We start from the raw sequence: 21,950 nt of genomic DNA on the forward strand, positions 1-21,950 counted from the left end.
GCTGATCTTTGTTTACCTTTGTGGTGCTTGTTTCCATGTTTGTTTGGCGTGCCGCAGTGCTGGGTGTATCCAAAAGCCAATGATATATTAATTACTGATTCACTTAAACTAGAGCCATTAAATGTTTTTAATGATGGACTTGGCAGGTATAATGCATCATGGGTAGCCAATTACACAGCCTACACCCACAGCCACAGGACTCGGAGGAGGAACACCCTGAGGATGTCCCTGTAGGCAGACATAGGTGTGCCCAGGATGCCCTGGCCTTGGCCAAGAGACAATGCATAGCACATGCACTGACAACCTACAGTCCTAGGGACTGACACTTTACTCCAACTCACATACATATAGTAAAAATTATGCCAGCCAGTCCACACAACCTGTACCTAACCATGTATTGGCTGTGTACTGCATGCATCAGAGTCAGCCCTGAACTACAGGTCTGGCAACTGCTGCATTCGCAAGCTAAGTCACTCACCTATACACCACTTGTAAGGAATACTAGAATATAGTAGCATATGTATGGAACTGCTGTATGTATGCAAGGGAATATAGTGGGCTACTGGGCTTCTTGGAGAGATCTAACAGCCATATGGGACAACAGGTACCCAGTCCAATAGTATGTGCTCCATAATATTCACTAGTCCGCATGGCAGGAATATCCACTACATTACTCAAGGGAGATGGTAAACAGTGGGGTCACAGTCAGGACAGTTGCACGACTGTCTATACCAGCAGATCATGGGCTGCTCATCCCCCACCCCCATCACATCAATGTTCCCATACAAGTGCTGTAACAGTACATCAGCAATGATATATCATCAGACCAGCCAACCACAGGGCTGTGTCATAGAACCTGGGTACACCTTGGATGTCACACATAATGCATGGATGATAATGTATGTCTGAATGCTGTTGATTGTGTGATGAATAACACATCTCTGGTGGCCTGTGTGGTTCAGTGGTCTAGAGAAATTAGCATGAGTGATGGTGCTGGTAGTTTCAATCTGACAGCATCCACATTTTTTGCATGCCAGGTAGTCATATGGTGGTATTCCCACAGACTGTCATACCTCTCAATCTGTTACTGAAAGATAGCTGGACAAAGTCAGAGAGAACGGGGGGAACAAATGTCCATAACTACAGACAGACATTACACATGCTCTGATTAACCTAGAAGGTGGCTAGTATAACAGTGGGTTGCATCACAACAGAATATCTGCAGGATGTAAAGCACATCACTCAAATATGCCTGTAGGTAGTACTATTCAGTGACTGCATTATACAATAAGTTAATGGAACACCACAAATGTATGAAGAACAGACCAGGCATATGGAGAGAAATGCTGGACTTTCTGCAAAAACATGTACAGTGAGATGTATGCACACTGTCACCCTGTATGTGGTGTTACATTATGTACCCCAGTTACATATTAAGTACAGCAGACAGCTGAGGAATGCTGTGGACAGGTTCAGGGAATTGCTGTACTGTAGAAACAGGTGCAGTTGCCAATGCCTGTAGCACACAAAATCCCAGACTGGAGTATAAGTAGCTCTGGCCTGGAGTCACCTTGTAAGTACTGACAGTCCCATTGGGTATGCTCTTACACTTGCTAACTTGAGCGCAGTTCTGTTGCCCTTCTATCACAAAGGCTTGCTTTGTGGAAATACATCTGTATGTACAGACAGCTACATATACATTCTGTCAGTCTCTATCCCCCACTCACATGAGTAGTGTATCTAGCAGCCTGTTAAAGGATCATAAAAAAAAGGTATTTTCAAGTTCCAACAAGCTGGAATTGTAATATATTTAAATATATTACAATGATACATAGACTATCTACATATATCTATATAACACGTATACATAACATACACACACAGCGACATTTATAGAGACATCCCTGTTATACACATTTAAATATATATATATATATATATATATATATATATATATATATATATATATATATGGGGATGTATGAATTCCCCACATACCCTATGAAAGCTGTGGTTATCTGCACTCCCACATCAATGCAGTTGCCCAGAAAAAACAAACCAAGGCCGCAACAGTACATTTTCCACTCACCATCAGACCCCTGTGCCTGCGGAATGCCACCCATGTAGATAGACACAGGTGAGCAGGTGGTGTAATGTATAATAGCCCCAATGCATGCATTCGACAGGGAAAAGTGTCCCTGGCCACAAGTTTGCCTACAAAATTGCGACCAGCCACATATGGCTATACTTGTGACTGTACACACATAACCGGAATATTAACAGGTACCCTACTCATAGACAATGGATACAATAACAGTCCCAAGCGATATCACTCTACAGGCCACACATGCTGTACAACACAACAGTACTTTGCACACTCCATAAGTACAGTGTCTGCAATCACATATTTAACAGATGTAATCTGTAGCACATGTGATAAGTACTGTGAGCTATAGTGTGTAACAGTAGATAGGTAGGGGTTCTAATTTCACAGTAGCTAACTCAGAGTGTGTGTGTGTGTGTGTGTGTGTGTGTGTGTGTGTGTGTGTGTGTGTGTGTGTGTGTGTGTGTGTGTGTGTGTGTGTAAATATCTCCCCTTGAAGCATATTGGACATGCTCCCATGGGCTATCCTTGTGCAATGGTTATGCACTTTTTGCTCTGTAACTAGCTGCTGCCCTGTAAATTGCCCTCCTCTACACAGCCTGCTGATGTCATCCACCTTAAGAGCACTGGCTGACTAGATAAACTCTGTGGCACATGTGACAAATTCTGTGAGATATAGTGCGTAACAGTCGATAGGTAGGAGTTCTAAACTCACAACAGCCAACTCAGTGTGTGTGTGTGTGTGTGTGTGTGTGCACATGTGTGTGTCTGTGTGTGTGTGTGTGTGTGTGTGTGTGTGTGTGTGTGTGTGTGTGTGTGTGTGTGTGTGTGTGTGTTTGTGTGTGTGTGTGTGTGTGCATCTATACTGCATGCATATAATAACCTTTGTAATGTACACATTGTTAGGGTTTTGCATTATTTTACCGGTTGTAGGTGACGTGGCCTCCCAAATGAATGACTACAACATGGCCTGCATATGTGAACAAGCATTATGTATCCAACATGGATAATACTAGCAGTCATGAGGTGTGGTGTGTGCATCCTGTATTGCTCTCTGTACTATGTACCACTACATAGGTAAGTTTTCTACTGTGCACACAGCCAGCATGCACTATGTGTGTGCCATGGCGTGTCCTGTATGCAGTGAGTGGAAGTGCTGCTAGCCTGAATGTGGCCATGTGTGCTTGACAGGCTGTGACAGCATTGTACATTATGTCACAGAGTAATAAAAGATGTGCACATCACTAGCATGATGGCCATATAGCCATCACAATTGGAGACATTGCCACCCCTCATCACTGGAACAGCACATATTGCCATAAGTCCACACAGGAGATGCACCCACATTCCCAATGTTGAGATGACCTCTGTCCAGCCAATCATACAGATTGCATATGTGGAAGTACACTGAGGTGCTGTCTGTACCATACCAGTATGGAGAGTCTGTGTTAAGGGTGCATTACATTTGCTACACAAATGTCACCAAAAACATGTACTACTAATGTCACATAGTGGCTTAATATCATTAGGGTGACTAATCAATCTACTCTGCTTCTTTGAGATAGGCCTCATATACAATCAAGCGTGGGTCACACCTTGTCCTGTATGCATGGCACAGATCACCTATGAATATGCTGACTGGCACAGGAAGCACTGACACACATTCCAGATGAACAGTGGTGAGCACATACTGATGATGTGATAAGACCCACTGTGTGGCCATACTGTCATCTGCATGTGCCAAAACAGTTTGGAAAGGATGTCAACAAATTGCCATTGCAGTCAGATAGTGGCATGCTGAGGGAGGAGTATATGGAGGGTATGGGTATGTCACCTACTGGTGACTGTGACTGCAGTTATGCCATATGAATCCTGCCATACCACTCTACAAATAGGTTTATGTGTGGCATATGAGGTGTACACCTGTGTGACTGTGTCTGTGTGACTACCTGTCACCCCTACATATGTACATCACATGTAGGGACTGCCGTGCTACTAACCGGGGACATAGGTACCCCCAATGGAAAACATAGTACATATATATACGATTGGGGTTTATGGCCATTACTATATCACCAGGCATGCATTTGTAATACTGTCATGCAAGACATCGACAAAACATAGTGACTGTATGAGTGCTCACAAGTAGCCGGCAGCAGCCAACATTGTTAGCCACAGTCAAGTCAGTACCTGCATGTACTGTGGAGACATGCAGACCAACCAGTAGAATACCTGTGACTGTGCCCTGTTGAGCACTGCTGCTTACAGAACAGCTATTGGAGTTGGATGTCCCCTGTGTTGCATATGTCTGCCAGCTGTGGGCCACGTAGTGACCCCCATATTGACAGTATCGTTGATGCCAAAGTGAGTGTATTGTACATGTTTCCTGAATTGGCAGTGCAGTGAGATGGCTTGACTCAGACTGGATGTTGTACACCGTGATGTACCCCCACCCATGTCCCTGCTGACTGCCATGACAAGGTTTATGGCAATAGTAGGGCAGAAGGGCATGCTGCAAAATGTGTATGCCATGTACAGATTGGTATATGAGCTGGTGTATATGCAAGTGTCTGAGAGTCAAACCCTGGGAACATAAGATCCAGACACAGGATATTTGTAGATGCGTCAACTCCATCACCACACTTTGTAGATATACATTCAGACAACCCAAGAGAAATGTATTAAGGGTAGCAGACTTTATCACAAAGTACGAATGAGTGATTATGAGGAGTGACCCTATTGTCCCTGTTAGACTATTATAGACATATGCACCTAGGGAGCCATGCTGTTTCTTGCTGACATCATATTTCTCCTGTGCTGCCATGCCATCCTGTGCTGCTGTATTGCCACCATGTGTCTATAGTTTATTCCCTTAGATGCCTGGAATATAAACATACACAGGTCCATGAGACACATGTCATCCTATAGCACTACCACTTGTGGGCTTTGTGCCCACTGAATGGTGCACCAAGACAGTTATCCCACTCCACATAGGGGTAGCTATCGTGTACTTCGGGAACTACCGCCCCATTAGCCTGATGAGCCTGGTCTGCAAGGCCATGGAATGTATCATCATGGAACTCATAGACAAAGACATTGGTAATCTCCAGACTCTGGACCTCACCCAGTTTGGGTTTGTAAAAGGCAGATCATGTCTCCTAAACCTGATAGACTTCTGTGAAGCAGTCACCAAAGACATAGATGAGGGTAAGGTGGTTCGCACAGCCCATCTAGAGCTCGCCAAGGCTTTTGACACCATCCCCCACTCTGAAATTATAGATAGACTCACTAAACTGGGTATAAATCCCTATGTCACAAGATGGGTTGCCAGATAGCTCATGGACAGAATCCACCACTGTGAAAGTAGCAGACTCCAAATCTGACTTCAGACCAGTGACAAGTGGAGTACCACAGGGTTCAGTCCTCACTGAGACAGATGTTTGGTGTCAAAGCCATGGCTTGAAGCTCAATGCCAAAAAGTGCATTGTCATTCCCTTTAGTAAATACTCTGTATCCATGAACTACCACATATGTGGTAGTCTACTTAACACTGAAAGTGTGATAAGAGACCTTGGGACGCAGATGGACAGTAGTTTCTCCTTTGATAATCACATTGCCACAGTGGTCAGAAAATCCTTCTACATGGCACACCTCATCACAAAAGGTTTCTCATCCAGAAAAAAAGAGGTAATTTTTCCCCTCTACTCATCACTCATTAGACCCATTATAGAGTACAGCGCCTCTTTTGGTATGTAACTCACAAGACATCTGCAACAGCTGGAGAGGCTGTTGGACATGTTCCACTTAAAGAAATCCCAATCCCTCCAAGCTACACGCTGTAGGGACCTAAACCTTGTCACCACAATAAGCAAAATATGCTGGTGGGATAGATTCTTACCCCAGAGACTTCCCATACTCTGGAACAGACTATCTATCTGTGTCAAACAGAGCTCCTCATTAGCACTTATCAAGAAAAACCTTGATGATTGGATGGAAAATAGGAAATTCAACCCGGGGATCACTTCTGTGGCTCTGCTCAACAGGGGCACAGGAAAATAATTTTCTTGGGTGGTGAAAGCCAGGGTACGTTTTTGGCTAGGCTTATATAGGCCCTAGGGCCAATAGCCTAGTACCTACCTATGAACCTATGAACTACCTCCAGTACAACATCATACAAAATAAGGTACACAACGTTTGGTGTGTAGTCATGACACATGCCAGCACACAGTGTCTGTTGTGTACCACAACAAGTTGTATGGCAAAACAATACTCTCATCACACGTACATGTTAAGTAATGTACTTTAGTCAACCTGTGCATCAGACACAAAGCTTCATTTTCCTGCATCGATGGCAAGGATGACAGGGATGTGGCACAGGTATAATCACATGTACTTGGTGTAGTGTGAGGGTTCTGGAGGCCTAGGCTGTGCCAATCAGTTGACAGCATGTGCGTGAGTCAAGTAGGTGTTAGAGAGGTGCCATGACCTACATGCTACAGTGGTGTTTGAGTGTGTGCATGTACACAGTCAAGCCCAGTGCTAGCCCTACATGTGTGTATGTCAGATAGTTGTGGACTGTACATGGTAGAGTGGCCAGTTCACCATCTCCGGTCAAGAACATGGGAACTGGCTCTGCCAGGAGTTGCTCTGGCACCAGCATGCCTAAGGTCAGATGTGGTGCAAGTACCTAATGGTGACTGCTGTCTGCTGGGTCTATGTCCCCCAAGGAACTACCAAGAAGCCACGTGCCCATAGCCTGTCATATAGTAGTGTGGGCAGCACACTTCTCTCTGTAATGCTGGAGGTACTGCCACTATGGGAATGTAGCTGCACATGGCCACGTGGACTCTCAGTAGTTGATGTTGCTGACCTATGTCCATGGGTTTGACACCCAACTCCAGCCAGATGTTTCAGCTCAGACAATGTGCAGCCCAAGACAGACATTGCCTCAGCCCCCCTGTCTGTCCACTGCATCAGTGAACCAATCCAGGGTGTCCCCAATGCAGTGGAGGCAGTCACAGATGTCAGACTGTGCTGCATACATAACCCTAGAGCATACATCTGGTGTTCCATTTAGAGCATACGTGTGCCTCCATGACAGTCCAAAACATACATTGAGTGACTCGAGATGTGACACCAGTAAAAAGTGGTGGACAGACAGCCTTTTACAAACATCCCTGTCAATCCACCTCCATGGGACATTGCTAGGTCTCTGGTTCTGGTAAGTGTTTACACTCACTGGCGCCATAGTTGCCACACTTCCCTGTTCAATGTGTCCACCCTTTGACTGCTCAATATCTGTTGCTTCTGGGGACTATGTATGTGTGGGCATACTGACTGTGTGCAGAGACAATGAGGACAGAAGAGGGATGTCAACATCTAGGACAGATTCAGCCTATGGCAACCTCACCTGTGCCTCACTATGGCCACCATCATCATCATCATCATCAGAGTCCAATGAGACACTGACATCAGATTGTGAGGGGGACAGACTCCCACCCCCTCAGTCACCTGTGAAAACCAAGACAAAAACAGTACATTACTACCTGCACTTTTATGTATTGTAATCCACACAGACTCATACAAATGATGATGCACAACTGCATTACCAGTCTTACATCTTCTCATCTCCACTCCCATGCACAACAGACAACCTCACAACATACACATAGAACTTAAAGCCCTTATAACATGCACATCAGCTACATCCAGTTAAAGATGCCAGTACAATTTACCTGCAAGGTATTCAATATGACAACAAGTTTGAGGAAAAACCAAACGGATCAGGAAACTACTGCAGACTACAAAATCCACCAATTGTACGATAATCCAAAAATAAACGCTTTATTAATCTGCGTTTTCATCCAACAAGTGACTTCATCAGATACAGAGTGCTAAAACACAAATTCAGTTTTTATACAATATGACACTATACGTGATAGAACTGTACATTAAACTCAGTGCACCTATCTTGAGAATGATATGCCAGTACTAGTGTCACTGCCTCAGGTATGTAACAACTACCTTTTGTGTTTGAACTGGCATCTTGGATTACTTGCCTCATGTATACTAGGCTGCATAGTCACTCATAACTATAAGTGCAAATTTGTTAATGTTCATTCAAATACACCCAGTCTATGAATTGTAGTCAACTGTTCCAGAATGATGCATACAAATATTCTAATCTGGCTAAACACAACATTTGTACATAGCGTAATATAGCAACCCTTAACTTTCATAGAGTATATATGATCCTTAAAACAACAGTATCGTGCTTACCAGGCACAAGACCACAGGATTGGGCAACTCCTGATGGGCCTATGAAAGGGTGAAGGAGAGGTATTGTCAGCACCACTATGTTGCAGCACTACAGGGTAATATGTGTATATATCCACGTGTACAGTAGCCACCATTAGTGCTTATATTGCTGAGATTCAGCCCCTCAATGCAGATAGATGTGACACCCATATACAGATATGTACAGCCTGCCACAATGATTGATAAAATATTAAAATGGTGGACACAGTAAGCTTACATGGACGCTCCTCTGCTGAAAGCACTGTGGCACCCACCTCCACGATGAATACTGTAATGGATGCCTGGGAGCTGTTGTGTATTCCTAGTTTGGCCAGGAATTCCTTTGTGGCCATGACTGGTTGTACTAATGCAGGCCCTCCACCAGTAGTGGCATGATCCCTGGCAACATTAGCTGCCCTTCATTGTGCAGCATTCAGCATATCTGTGGCTCTGTGTTGCACCTGCTCATAGGTCCTGTCCTGCTGGCCAGTCTGATTGACATCCTACATAAGGTCTGCCCACAATGCTGTCCATTGTTCATCATTATGCCTCTTCCTAGGCAACAATATCTGATGATGATGCCTTAGTGCATCCACTATTACCACATTCTCTGCATCAAAGAAGGGAGCATGTCATCTGCAATGCATGGTTCCTGAAAGACAACAAAAGCAAAACACATTACAGGACCAGATGCATGAACGTACACTATGTACAGATTCACCACACCCATAATGGCCTGCACTACTGTCTGACAACATACTATGTGTGTGGATCCCAGCAAGATAGCAGAGCTACAGGGGTATGTTCCTGTGTGCTGTGACAAATTCTGCTGTATTTTCCTACACCCAGCACTGCAGTGTACTGTGGTGTGTCTCCTACATGCAACCTCCCACTACTATGTCATACAGCCACTGCCAGACAAATAGCAGTGTGCTATTACAACCACTATATAGGGACAGTCCAGCAACACCAGTGGGCCACAATGACAAAAAACAATGCAAACCTGCTGTAGAATACATTCCCTGTAGACATCATAGCTCTCAACTATACAGATGTTTGAAGAATGTCAGGATGTTTGCATCAACCTTTTGGTCATTTTCACACAACATTGTGGATTTCTGAAAAAAGGTTGGCCAATCATTGATGGCTGAGGTCAGAAAATAAAGACAGACTTCTGAGTTTAAGATGTCATACCCTTCAGAAAGTTATGCTACTCTAATATCTGTTATTCTATTCACTTTCTTACTTTGTATGAGCAATTACAGTGTCCATAATTTTGGGCCTTTGTCCCGCCATTAATTATGGCTTTGTTCAGATTTCCTGCTGTAACAGGTTGACAGCTACGTTAGGCATAGCTCTCAACCAGACAGGGACAAACGTCAACAGAATCAGGGACTTAGCCAGAGTACATCAGGGACAATCAGGGACACTTTTAAAATGTTAGAACTATTTGTGTGAGATGTTGACAAAATGAGAGGGGATGAATTAGTGTACATCATCTGACGTTACAGGAGTATTATACACCCTTACTTATTGTCACTATGTATTATGTGTAATTCACTAGCTTTCCTACAATGGCCAACCATTATATGAGGGATTAAGAGGGAGAGAGCTAAGATGTGAGTGGAAATCAGGGACATTTGAGAGGCATGCCTGTAGGTGTAGGACAGATGAGTATCAATGACATGCCATTACCATAGATCTAAGACAAGCCTACTGCTGTAATTCCTGTTCTCCATAACTCCATCCTCCCATCTGCATTTTGTTGTGTGACGAAGTCAGTTACATACCTGGTGGAGTGCAGTAGTCCTTTGTTGAACTTTGCTTCTGGTAATCGTTTGAAAATACGCTGTCTGTGTGAGGTAAGTCTCATACAGACTTGTTCCCTGTAACCAGCTGCTTGCCTTCGTAAAGTACTACTTATTAGCAGGTATTTGCCTCTGCAAAAATCTGTGGCTCTGATGTGGTAATTGCAGCCAAAACAGTTGAATTGACATGCCACCACAGTGCAATATATAAGGCTTTCAAGTAGACCTGGGCCACTTTCTTAGCTGTTAAGATGGACATTACTAAGGTGTGGAGACTACAGCATTGCAGAGGGTAGGTACCATAACTGTGAACTGTAAAGATTTATGCAGTATGTCCACCATTACGGCTCATATGTGTGGTCAGTGTCCCCTGACACTGTGGTCATCTGGCAATTCACTGGCAAACATTGTGGGTTGAGGTCAGTAATGGAAGACCACATCTGAATGTCATACTTCATACCCCTCAGAATATGCATGCTAATGCAATAGCTGTTATTACATAAACTTGCTATTTATGTAGGAGCAAACTGTAATACATGTCCCAGTCTCTGGACCTTTGCCCCCCCCCCATTAACTATGGCTTTGTCCAGATTCCTTGTGCTAGGGGTTGAGAGGCATGGTAGGTCTGTAGTAGCTGCCTTTACATACAGGTGTGTGCTACAGGCTGCAGCTGCTTCAGCAGTCTAGAACACATGGGGGGAGTGTGAACACTTTGGAGCCCTCCAAGCTGTATATTTAACTGTGGCAGCTTTGGCAGCCCTGTTGCTGTGGTAGAGTCAGTGTAAGGGTACCCTTTACAGTCCAATTGAGGTGTATGATTAAGGTACATCTGTTATGCAACAGTGCCAATAACAAAGTAGTAGGTGACATACAGATATGCTATACGGATATGTGCAGTGTGTTCCTACTTTCCAGCCTTTGACTTGCAAAACTGGATAGTGATTCATTAAATAGCAGCAACCTGTGCTGGTAAAGATCACATGACTCAGTCATTAATTGCTGTCTTCACAATAATGTAATTGAACAGCAACACAAGACTGGATTTGAATTCAGGATTGTGTGTGGCAAAATGTACTGCATGCAAGGCATTTAACAGGCTGAGCTACTGAGCCACTGCTGCAAGAGGTGTATTTGCAAGGTATATGTGCAGTCATACAGGCTGCGACACACATTGTCTGTATCCATCAGTTTTTGCATGGCTTTCTATGCTTGTATTTCTGCACTAGGGTCCAAGTTGAACATATTCTTTGCCATTGATGCCTTAGCAGGTGTCTTTCTATATGTTGCTGATGCAAGTGCATATTTACATGCTATCACAGGCCTCACTTGCATCCATTTTTATGTCTTTGGCTGTCTAGTGGTGTACTACTGCACCAGAGTCCAAAGTACACTCCATGTTTTCCATTAATTATTAATTCCAGTTTGTTTCGCATGGCGCTCACCTCCCCTGAGACACGCCTAATGACTGTAAGTAGCAATCACTATGTTTTTCTGAAAACACCTGTTTTATTTAAGATATGCATGGTGTGGTGGGTTAATGCAGTGTGATGGGCTCATGTTATAAACATGGTAGAGGTGTCTATTTTGCACGTGTCTAACAATGTTAGAAACATTTATTCATCAAAGCTTTATTTAGCAGAGCTAAATGAAGCTGCGTGGCATGGCACACCATGCGGCTCCATTCTAAAAAAATATAAAGAAAGGAAAAATGGGGAGACAGGAAAGTGGTGAAATGGGGGCAAGCAGGGGGAAAAACATAATGAAAGGCAGGTAGGGATGTGAAGGAAGGGTGTAAGAAAGAACCATAGCTATCCATTTCTTGTACAGCAACAACTGTGCACTTTGACAAATTTTGTAGATGAATGTGGACTCCCAAACCACAGAGAGAAGGGTGAGGACAACATAACTGCACTGTCAAGCCAATTGGACTAAATTACTTGTGTCCAGTGGACATGTGTGCAAAATGGAGAGCTATATATGGGGTGATTTATTTTTTGGGACAGATGCCTATTTTTATTTTATTAAGGTGAGAGTGGAATATTGGGGAAGGGACATAGGTACTTGTGGGGAGGAAAGATGGATAGGAGAGGATGCATTCGCAGACAGACAAGACAGACAAGACAGCAAACAGGAGCAGTGTGTGACACGTGAGGTGGGAGAACACCTTGGATTGGGAGGGTGTTGTGTAATCCATGTCACACATGCCTCCAGACAGCAGCAGCTTGACTCACATCCTCACCCATGGGACTGTTAGTACTGCCCTTCACTGCCCTGAGGGTGGCTGTGCTGGAGACTGGGCACCAGGGCAAGACCACCCCACCAGGTTGGCCAGCGTGTTCTCAATCTGGTACAGGCAGCATTCATAGCTGTGATGAACAATCCTGCACACCATGTCCAGCAGTTGATCCTGGGTGACAACGGCCCCTGCACCACCACTCCCAGGAGAGGCCGAGCCCTGTCCCCTGAAGCAGTCCCACCTGATGCCACAGGTGGTGCAGGGCAGTGGAGGAGGCACCAGTGGTCTGGGTCCCAGACATGCCAGGACCCAGTGCCATGGCCAGTTAAAGCAAGGTAGGCGGATCTGGCAGAATAGGCCTATGCTGACGCGCTGTGATAATGGAGGTATAGCAGTAAGTTTTGCTTAGTTGTGAACAAATCATTGTTAGTAATAACAACATGGCAGAACATTGGAAATAACCCAATTACATATCAATGCATATTATGTGAAACACAACAATAAATAACAGAACAGTCAGTATGTTAACAGCATGCCAGTAACAGTTAGAGCATAATGCCAACAAAACAGGTAATTTAACAAGCTATGTTAATATGCATCCATTATAATACACAACAATAATAAAACACATGTCCCAAAATACATTTAAAGTAACAATATATTTTAATAGTAAGCCATAACCAATGAATAACAATAAGAAATAAATGAAGATAAAGACTGGGGAGAAAGAGAAAAACAGTCCATTAGTAACATTTCAGGTTATTTCCTTGACAACAGTACTATTATCTACTCTATGGGTCTGTATTTTCTTTATGTGTACAGTAACTAAATGTCTCCTATAGCTGATGTAGCACATACATACCTCTCAAGCTATTTGCATGGGACACTATAGGACAAGCAGTAATAACTGTGGGTAAGCAGTAACAACTGCAGGTACACAACTACACAGAACACTTGTATATCAGGTGGACTTATATAACTACCAAGGTGTTCTGTGGGCTGATTTGTTGATACTTTGCAATCTAGGTAATCATTTCCATGGTAATCCTGTGATAGACGGATTACACACTATTAATTACATAACATGAAATTATGACACTTGAGAGATATGTATGTGTACAGTACAGACACTTAACAGCTGTCATGCCTTGGTTGGCTGGCATGTGAATAGAACCCAATAGCAGTGACTGCAGGGAACATCTGCATAGAATGTATTAATTGACTGCAGCAACTTTTAACAAACACTTCAAGCATACAGCCATACCGGGATTATACATTTTATTTCTGACTGAATTTTAACAGTCTGTGACATCTAAACACAAAATTATCTACCCATAATATGGGCTACCTCACCCATTTACCTGTAGTTCCTGTGGAGAGAGATATGGTGAGCATTACATGACTTCCACTGTAACATTCACTGCTACATATCACTGGATTCGAACCCTGGACTGCATGTGGCAAAATGTACTATATACAGAGCATTTAACAAAGTTAGATACTGAGTCACTGCTGATTAATGACCGACTAATATTTGACTAGAGCTCACCTGGAACCAAAATATGACCTGGTAGTACTACTACAGTGTTATGGTAGACTGCAGTGACAGCAGAACGCACATGCATGAAATGCAACCATAACACGGATAGTAGGTAAGCTATATTTCAGTATCATATCTGTGAAGTTAACAAACAATATCAGCTCATGGAGTGGGCTACCTCACCCATAGACCTTTATTATCTGATGTCTGTGGATGACAGAGCATTATGTGACAAATATTGGCTTAGAGACAGCCTTGAACAGTACTATATGAATTAACCAATACAATTTGCAGCCATTAGATTTGCATTCTACCACTATTACATTGTTATACTTGCAGCTCCTTACCTTACAGCCTCAATGCATACAGCTCTACTGCAATGGTTATGACAACACAATTCTGATGTGCACCATTTTCCATGGTGTTATTGGTATTGCTTCATGTTTTTATTGAACTACAGTTGGCATTAATTATTTATTGCAATACAGCTCGAATTCCACATTTATTGCACTGCAGACTTTATTGTATATACTTTAATGCAGTTATTGGTATTGTGTCATGTTTTTATTGCACTACAGTTGGCATTATTCATTTATTGCAATACAGCTCTAATTTCACATTTATTGCACTGCAAACTTTATTGCATATACTTTAATGCAGTTATTGGTATTGTTTCAAGATTTTATTGCACTACAGTTGGCATTATTCATTTATTGCAATACAGCTGTAATTCCACATTTATTGCGCTACAAACTTTACTGTCTATGCTTTATAGCAGTTAATGCTTTACTCTTTCTCGCTTATTTCACTACAGTTAGCATAATACATCCATACTACTCACACTTACAGTGCAACCTGCCCAAGCACCCGGCCTCGACTCCACATTGTGAGCCTTCTCAGCTGCAGCTATTGGCAGAGAAGCACTCCATTATCCATACCAGTTTTGCAAACATTCAGATTGCATATTGGTAAAACAAAGGTAAAATTACTTAGATACTTTTGGGGCATTCCCTGCCCTGACTTCTTGCACCCAGGTGTCCAAGGTTCCCCACTTTTGCCTTTTCAGGTCATCATGGTGGTGATGACAATGCTCATCTGTGCAGGGGATACAAGTAATACTGGTGAGTTCTCTGGCCAGCTGGTCCCAGGCCTCTGCCTTACACTCTGAGCCCTGGAAACTGCCTTGCAACAGCCTGTCATCATGATTTTTCATGAGGAGCCCAACCATGACCCTGGACTCCATAATGCCCTAATGCTGTGCCCAAATGTGCGCACTTTTACCAACACCACCAGCCATATTATATCTTAATTTGACAGAGCTGAAATGGATTCTTCTGTATTCCCTCTTATCGGGCTTAATATAGGCTGTTTTCATGCCCTTACACGTCATTGGGCAACATTCAAAAAAATGGCACTTTGCTTAGCACTGAGCAAACCAGCCAAGCAGAATGCAGCAGTGTACAAACATTGGCAGCTGCTACCATGTTTATGGGGTGCTTAGTAGGTCTAAGCACAGTTGATCAAAGCTTAGCAGAGTACAGTGTGGCCATCTTTTAAAATTGTCTGCATAATATGTATATCAAAATGAAATACACATTTTCCTTCCATGTATTTAAACCCTGGACCTACTGCACATGAAGCCATAACTCTACCCATTTAGCTATGTGGATATTATGAAATCCAGTATACCTTCACATATACTACTGAACTACCTATAATGCAAACATGCTTAGACATGCTTAAACACACCTTTAAATAAATAATTAATTACATCTTGTTTCTATTTTTAGATGTCTGGCAGGTGTCTGCCATCTTATATGTGAGCACAGTTTGGCATTGCTGCGCTCCATGCTGCACTGCACAAACATGTTTTTTTTAAAAAAAAATAAAATAAAAATGAAACAAAAGCACATTGCACGGAGTCTCATACTCATCTGCAGCCATGGTTAGCACTACAGCTCTCCCTATACTGATTCAATAACCATATTGCTTGGCTCTTTGTCAGCAGTGTGCCATCATTAATATGCATGGTGTGCTGCCAAGGAGGAACCGTGACCAAGAACACAGATACATTCCATGTAGGCTTTTCATGGTGCCTACACAAATTTTATTAAATCCTGGAATTTGTTTTTGGCATTGTTAAAAATACCATATTAAAATGTAAAGGTCCCAATTCAGAACCCAGAGAAAACCAGATTACCTAAGGGTGGATGCAGATAGTATACCTAAACATTTTACACATTGTACTCTGTTATGTAGCCACCTCATAGTCCATCTTACTATGTAGCTATTAACTTTTAATTTGAATAAACATTTTTAATACTTTAAATGGCAGACTATCAAAAGCCTTAAATAAATCCAAAATTATAACTCCAAGTGACAGATCCTGTTCAAGTTTTTTAATAACAATGCCATAAAACTAATTCAATTAGTTAAAATTGATCTAACTTTAATGAAGTAATGTTGTTTTATTTCAGTAGAAAGATTTGTTCCCAATAATACATTAATTCAATTAGACACCTCCCAAAACATTTATCTTGGATATATATTAAACTTATTGGTCTGTACTTTTCAACAGAAACTTCCTTAAGATGAAACAAAGAAGTATCCCATGACTCAACTATTGCAAAGACTTGATAGTTTTACTTATATATCTATCCAGTACATGTTTTGCATTCATTGCCTGAATTATTGGCGTTGCAAAAATAGCAATTAAAAAAATCAAATCTGTTATGTAATCTTGATGAGAGCCTAGTGTTGTTTTCCATAAAAAATGTTCTTGATAAACAATACAGCTTTGTCTTAACCAATTATTAAACATGTGAGCCTTAGTGAACATGTAATCTGAAAAGGACATTGGTAGATTACCCATACTTTGAAATTATTTTGTTAGTCTTAAGTTGTTCAATAATTTCCACTGTTGTGTTTTTTCGTGTGGCTCAATGGAGTAAATTTAAATTCATTTACACCAACGTGAATTACAAATGTTTTATATTTTGAGTGAACTGTAATCAATTTTATCACTATATATTTAACATCAGCTAGTTTTAAGCCTGGCAGTGCTGATACAGTAATTACATTTTTATAAAGTTTACATAGCTGTGATTAAGTTTCAACATAGATTCAGTATCAAGACTTCATTTCTAATATCTTCAATGAATACAGTATAATTTTTTTTATTTACATGTCCCTTTGTTAACTTACCAGTGACACTTAAAAGCTCATACCTACCTATTTGTGTAATATTCTTTTTCTCACCTACCATCACCAAAAGAATCAGTGTCATTGTTTTAATTGTAAGCTCTCATATTTCACTACCTTAGTCTTAACAAAGTCAATCAGATACTCTTTACCACCTTCATCTCTTGTTCTTTTCCTTAATATTATGTTCTCTGAATCAATCATTTGGTTACTTTGTTCAGTGTAAGTTTTTAAGTCATCTTTGCAATCGGATGTTGTTACTTCCAGACAAGGACAAATGCAGTTACTCATCTATCAATCAGCCTGAGTAACCTCATTACTCAAAGTCTTTACTTTGTCATTCTAAGTATTAGTACCTCAGAATATTAGCAGACCTGCTTGTTATTTAGAGTCATTCTAATCAGGTTCATGTGTATAAGATATATCAAGTATATTTCCATCAACATCTTGTGCTCCCTTGGTAGAGTTACAGTCTCTAATTGTGGACTATTAACATCACTTCCACTTTCCTCTAAGTATAACTGACTGGCATTACTTCTCTGTAATGAGCAGCTCCTTTCATCATTTAAGACTAACTCAGTATCTTTAGCTATTTCTCTCCTTTTCTGATGTAGAAGTAAGTGAGGGATTATTACATTTCTTCTCATGTTTGCTTTTGTTTTTATTTAAAACTTAGTTTTTTGGTTGTTTTTTTAGCCTTCTCTTTAACATGTGACTCATTACTGGGTTTCTCAGTGCTATTGTCATTTCTTATAAGTTTAGTGATTGATGAAAGATTCTTAACATTAGTACACCTGCCTTTTACCAAACAAACTTGCATCCACCAACCATTAATAAATTCTCTTAATGATGTGAAGGCCTTGCCATAATAGTATAGACAAATATTGTCACTCTAAAATGATTTAATTTTAAGTATATTCATCATTTTTGTAAATCTGAACAATTTATGCAGCGAACATCATCATTTTTTCTCATATACATTCTACAAAAACTGCATTTCACTGTTTAACTCGTCTTTATCAATTCAAGTGCATAAGAGTTTAGAGAATCCATTCTATTGTTAGTATAGTTTAGAAACTGCCAGCCTAATGAATAGTTAAATATATTTACATTGTAGCTTAACAGTGCAACAGTAAGTGATAAAAATAATAATGTAGTAGTACAAATGCACAGACTAGCTAATATGAATCTAAAAAGTAGTCATAAAGTATAATACTCAAACGAGGTACAAGACTAACAAATCTTTAAAGTCAGTTAGTAAAAATAATGGATTGTAGTGAAAAACTAATAACCTGGGAGAAAAAGGTTTGAAAAGTAAATAAGGGGATATAGCTCAGTGGTAGAGCACATGCTTTGCATGTATGAGGTCCTGTATTCAGTCTCCTATATCCTCACAGTAATTTGCTTCAGGGGTTAATGGTTGGTATAATTGTTAAGGTGTTTACCTCACAGATACTAGCTAGAGAGCTTGAGTCACACCTTTGACTAGACTTGAAATGGTCTGCAAGTGCAGCTAGCCTAGTACTTACTTATGAAATTATGATTGTAGTAATAAGAGAAAGAGTAATACTTTGCTTAATAACTCACTTCTAGAGCATATTACATGTGGCTGACTACATAATGATTCCATATCTATAAGACAGGTTTTGATGCATTACAGTAGTGAAAGGAAAGTTCCTTGAAGGCATGCTTTTACGCATTTCCTAAGAAGCTCTATCTTCTAGCAGTTGAAGCAAATTCAGGCTTATTATTCTAGTAAAACTCTATTCATGGATGAACCAACCCCTACACTTTGTGGCAACTCACTATCACAGCACAACAGTACACTACATGGAATTCACTCTAAGGAAGGGAGACCCATTACTATCCATGGCTATTTCAATATGTTTGTCAGTGTCATTGCAGAACATACAGTAGGAACCATGTACATATAGCACAATAATTTGCAATTCTGCTGGCATATGCATGGTTAGGAGTTGCAAGAGATAATGAAAAAGGACAAGATGAGGTTCAGAAAATTGCCTGAAATGTTACACATAATAGTAGTTGAGAGCGATTGAAAAACAAATCATCTAGCAATGTAACTCCACAAGACTGTAGCATTTTATGACAAAGAAAGTATTAGTATTAATAACAATGACACTGTAAATGGACATGGTTAGTCCCATTATATTTATCTTTGAAAAATGTTTTTTGACTGTTTACAAAATATTTAAAACACTGCAATAAATAGCTTATTTACAATATTCAAATTTCCATCAAAGACATCATGTTTCTGAACTATTAACAGATGAATCAGGATGTGTTAAGGATTCTTGGCTATCATAAAAAATTATATAAACTGTGCTTGCTCAGTGAAAAAAAATGAGGCAGGCTAAGCTGCATCAGCTGGATTTAAAGCTACTGGCTGTCAGATATCAGTATTCACTCGGCCATAGATAAGCCAGGATAATGTGGCAAAGCGATAACTAGTCAAAGTGCACCAAAAAAAGCATCAGAATCCCAGTCCATAGTAGCAATACTAATACCAGTATAGACAATATACATTTGTTTTAAGAATGTTATCAAAAAATCAGAAAGTATTATAACTATGATAAGTCAGAATATAATTAGCGACAGGCTACATGTATAAATAGCATCTACATTTGTTAGCGGATATGAAACTAACTCGGGGTCTGAAGTATTCGGGAAAATGAATAAAGATAATTAGTTTGACAAAAGTTCTCTAAATCTGCATAACATAGCCACATATCTTAATAGACTGCTAGTAGACAATAGACAGGTTAAGTTCTTTGAAGCCTAGTAACTTAAGTCCCACTGATGTACTCATCCACTTACTCCCTTTGTCTTTAGTAGATAGGGCTTTAGGCCTGGGGTACACTTGTGTTTCTCGACCATCTCAATTAGATTCAAGTTAGTGAGGGGCATGCCTCTCTTTACAGAATGTGGAAGCTTGTTCTGTTTCAGAGCTGGGAAATTATTTTGGACAGATACCTGTCATGGGAACAAGTCATACTTATGTATCAGTGTAGATTTAGATCCTTAATCTTAAATTTAATTTGATATCAGTTTTGTGGATATGCATCAACACATATCACAACAGAATAATAACTGCTTCCTTCTCTCCAAAACAGAAAAAAGTGTGTATATATATCCTGACTTCTACAGATCTCATCTCAGAGGAGCATACAATGAATTAATGTAGCTCAAGTGAGGTCACAAAAGCAGTACAAAACCTCTCCACTGTAAGTCATACAGTGACAGACTAAGACAACTTAACATATAAGGAAAAGGAAGGCAGGGATGCATAACATAAAAGTATGTATTTCTATAATTGCCTTAATGTACAAGGATACTATCATAGAAAAAAAAAGAACTTGGAATAACGAGACCACACAGACTATCGATAAAAGGATAAAAAGTGCACAGCTCAAGAAAATGTCGGAAATATTTTTCAAAGGAAATGTGAGAACTATATGAGATAGACTTATTTGTCAGGTTGAAGTGTCAAACTTAATAAAGAAATATGTAAATTCTTGAGGAGATATAAAACAGTTTTTCTTATGATGTACACTAGAAAGTAGGGTATATGATAAATAAGATCTGCTGAGTACTGACTTTGAGTTAAAAAAGAACCAGTTAAAATGGCCTAGTGGCCACTTACTGACATTAAAGTTTTTCCTTTTTTATAGTACTTAAAAGGTTTATTTTTCTTTAAAAAAAAGTTGTGAGGTCTGGGTAAATATTAGAATGAAAAACAAGAATGCACCGAAAAGAGAAACAAAACCCTGATAGATAAGTTTATTTACACATATGCAACTGACAGAAATTTTAATAGTAGGTATTTGGCTCAGATGACATTGTTTTTCAGAAATTCTAAATATTTTTCTCACAGGACAGGATTCCAATATTTGTCCATGAGACAAACCTAGATTATCATTATGAGGTGAATTTATACCTTGAAAAAGAAATTCAGTTATAGGATCCGAGTCGATCAAAGGACATGTGCACTCTTAATCTCTCTCTCCATCTCTCTCACACACACACACACACACACACACACACACACACACACACACACACACACACACACCATATTCATATCTGTGTGTGTGTCTGTGTGTCTGTGTGTGTGAATGTATATCTGTTTATCTATGTACACACATCAGTAGGTGTCGCTCTATGTGTGTGTGTGTGTGTGTGTGTGTGTGTGTGTGTGTGTGTGTGTGTGTGTGTGTGTGTGTGTGGGTTTGTGAGAGAGTGAGAGAAAATACACGTGTCATCCTATCAAAGAATGACTTCTGACATATATCCATTGTTTGAGGAAGATAAGCTCCAGGTTAACACATTTCTGTACTGAATAAGAAATATGCTTCAAACTGATGAATGGACAAGTTCATTCATTCATGCTGCATATCTTATATAATAACACTATCATATTTTAAATAACTGAATGTGTTCTGAATTTTCAGTTTGCAGTTGTGTATTTCTGTGCTACTGTTTACATAAATAGCAGTAATTTAAACTGGGATTTTGGTATTACATCTTAAACAGAGGCATTAATACAATAAGATTTTCCATAAACATATGGGAATTATTTCATAGATGCTACATTGCTTACATAATCTGGGTCTAGATTTGTTTTAGCTCTGTAGAGTAATTCTTCCACATCTACTTTGTGAGTCTGCTCCACACTGAGAACATTACAGATGAGATGTTCAACATGAGAAATAAAGAGCAGGTACAGTTTGAAGATAGATTTGT

Source organism: Protopterus annectens, chromosome 5.part0 (genome assembly GCF_019279795.1).
Source record: "Protopterus annectens isolate FY-2018-M chromosome 5.part0, PAN1.0, whole genome shotgun sequence".
Lineage (NCBI taxonomy): Eukaryota > Metazoa > Chordata > Ceratodontiformes > Protopteridae > Protopterus > Protopterus annectens.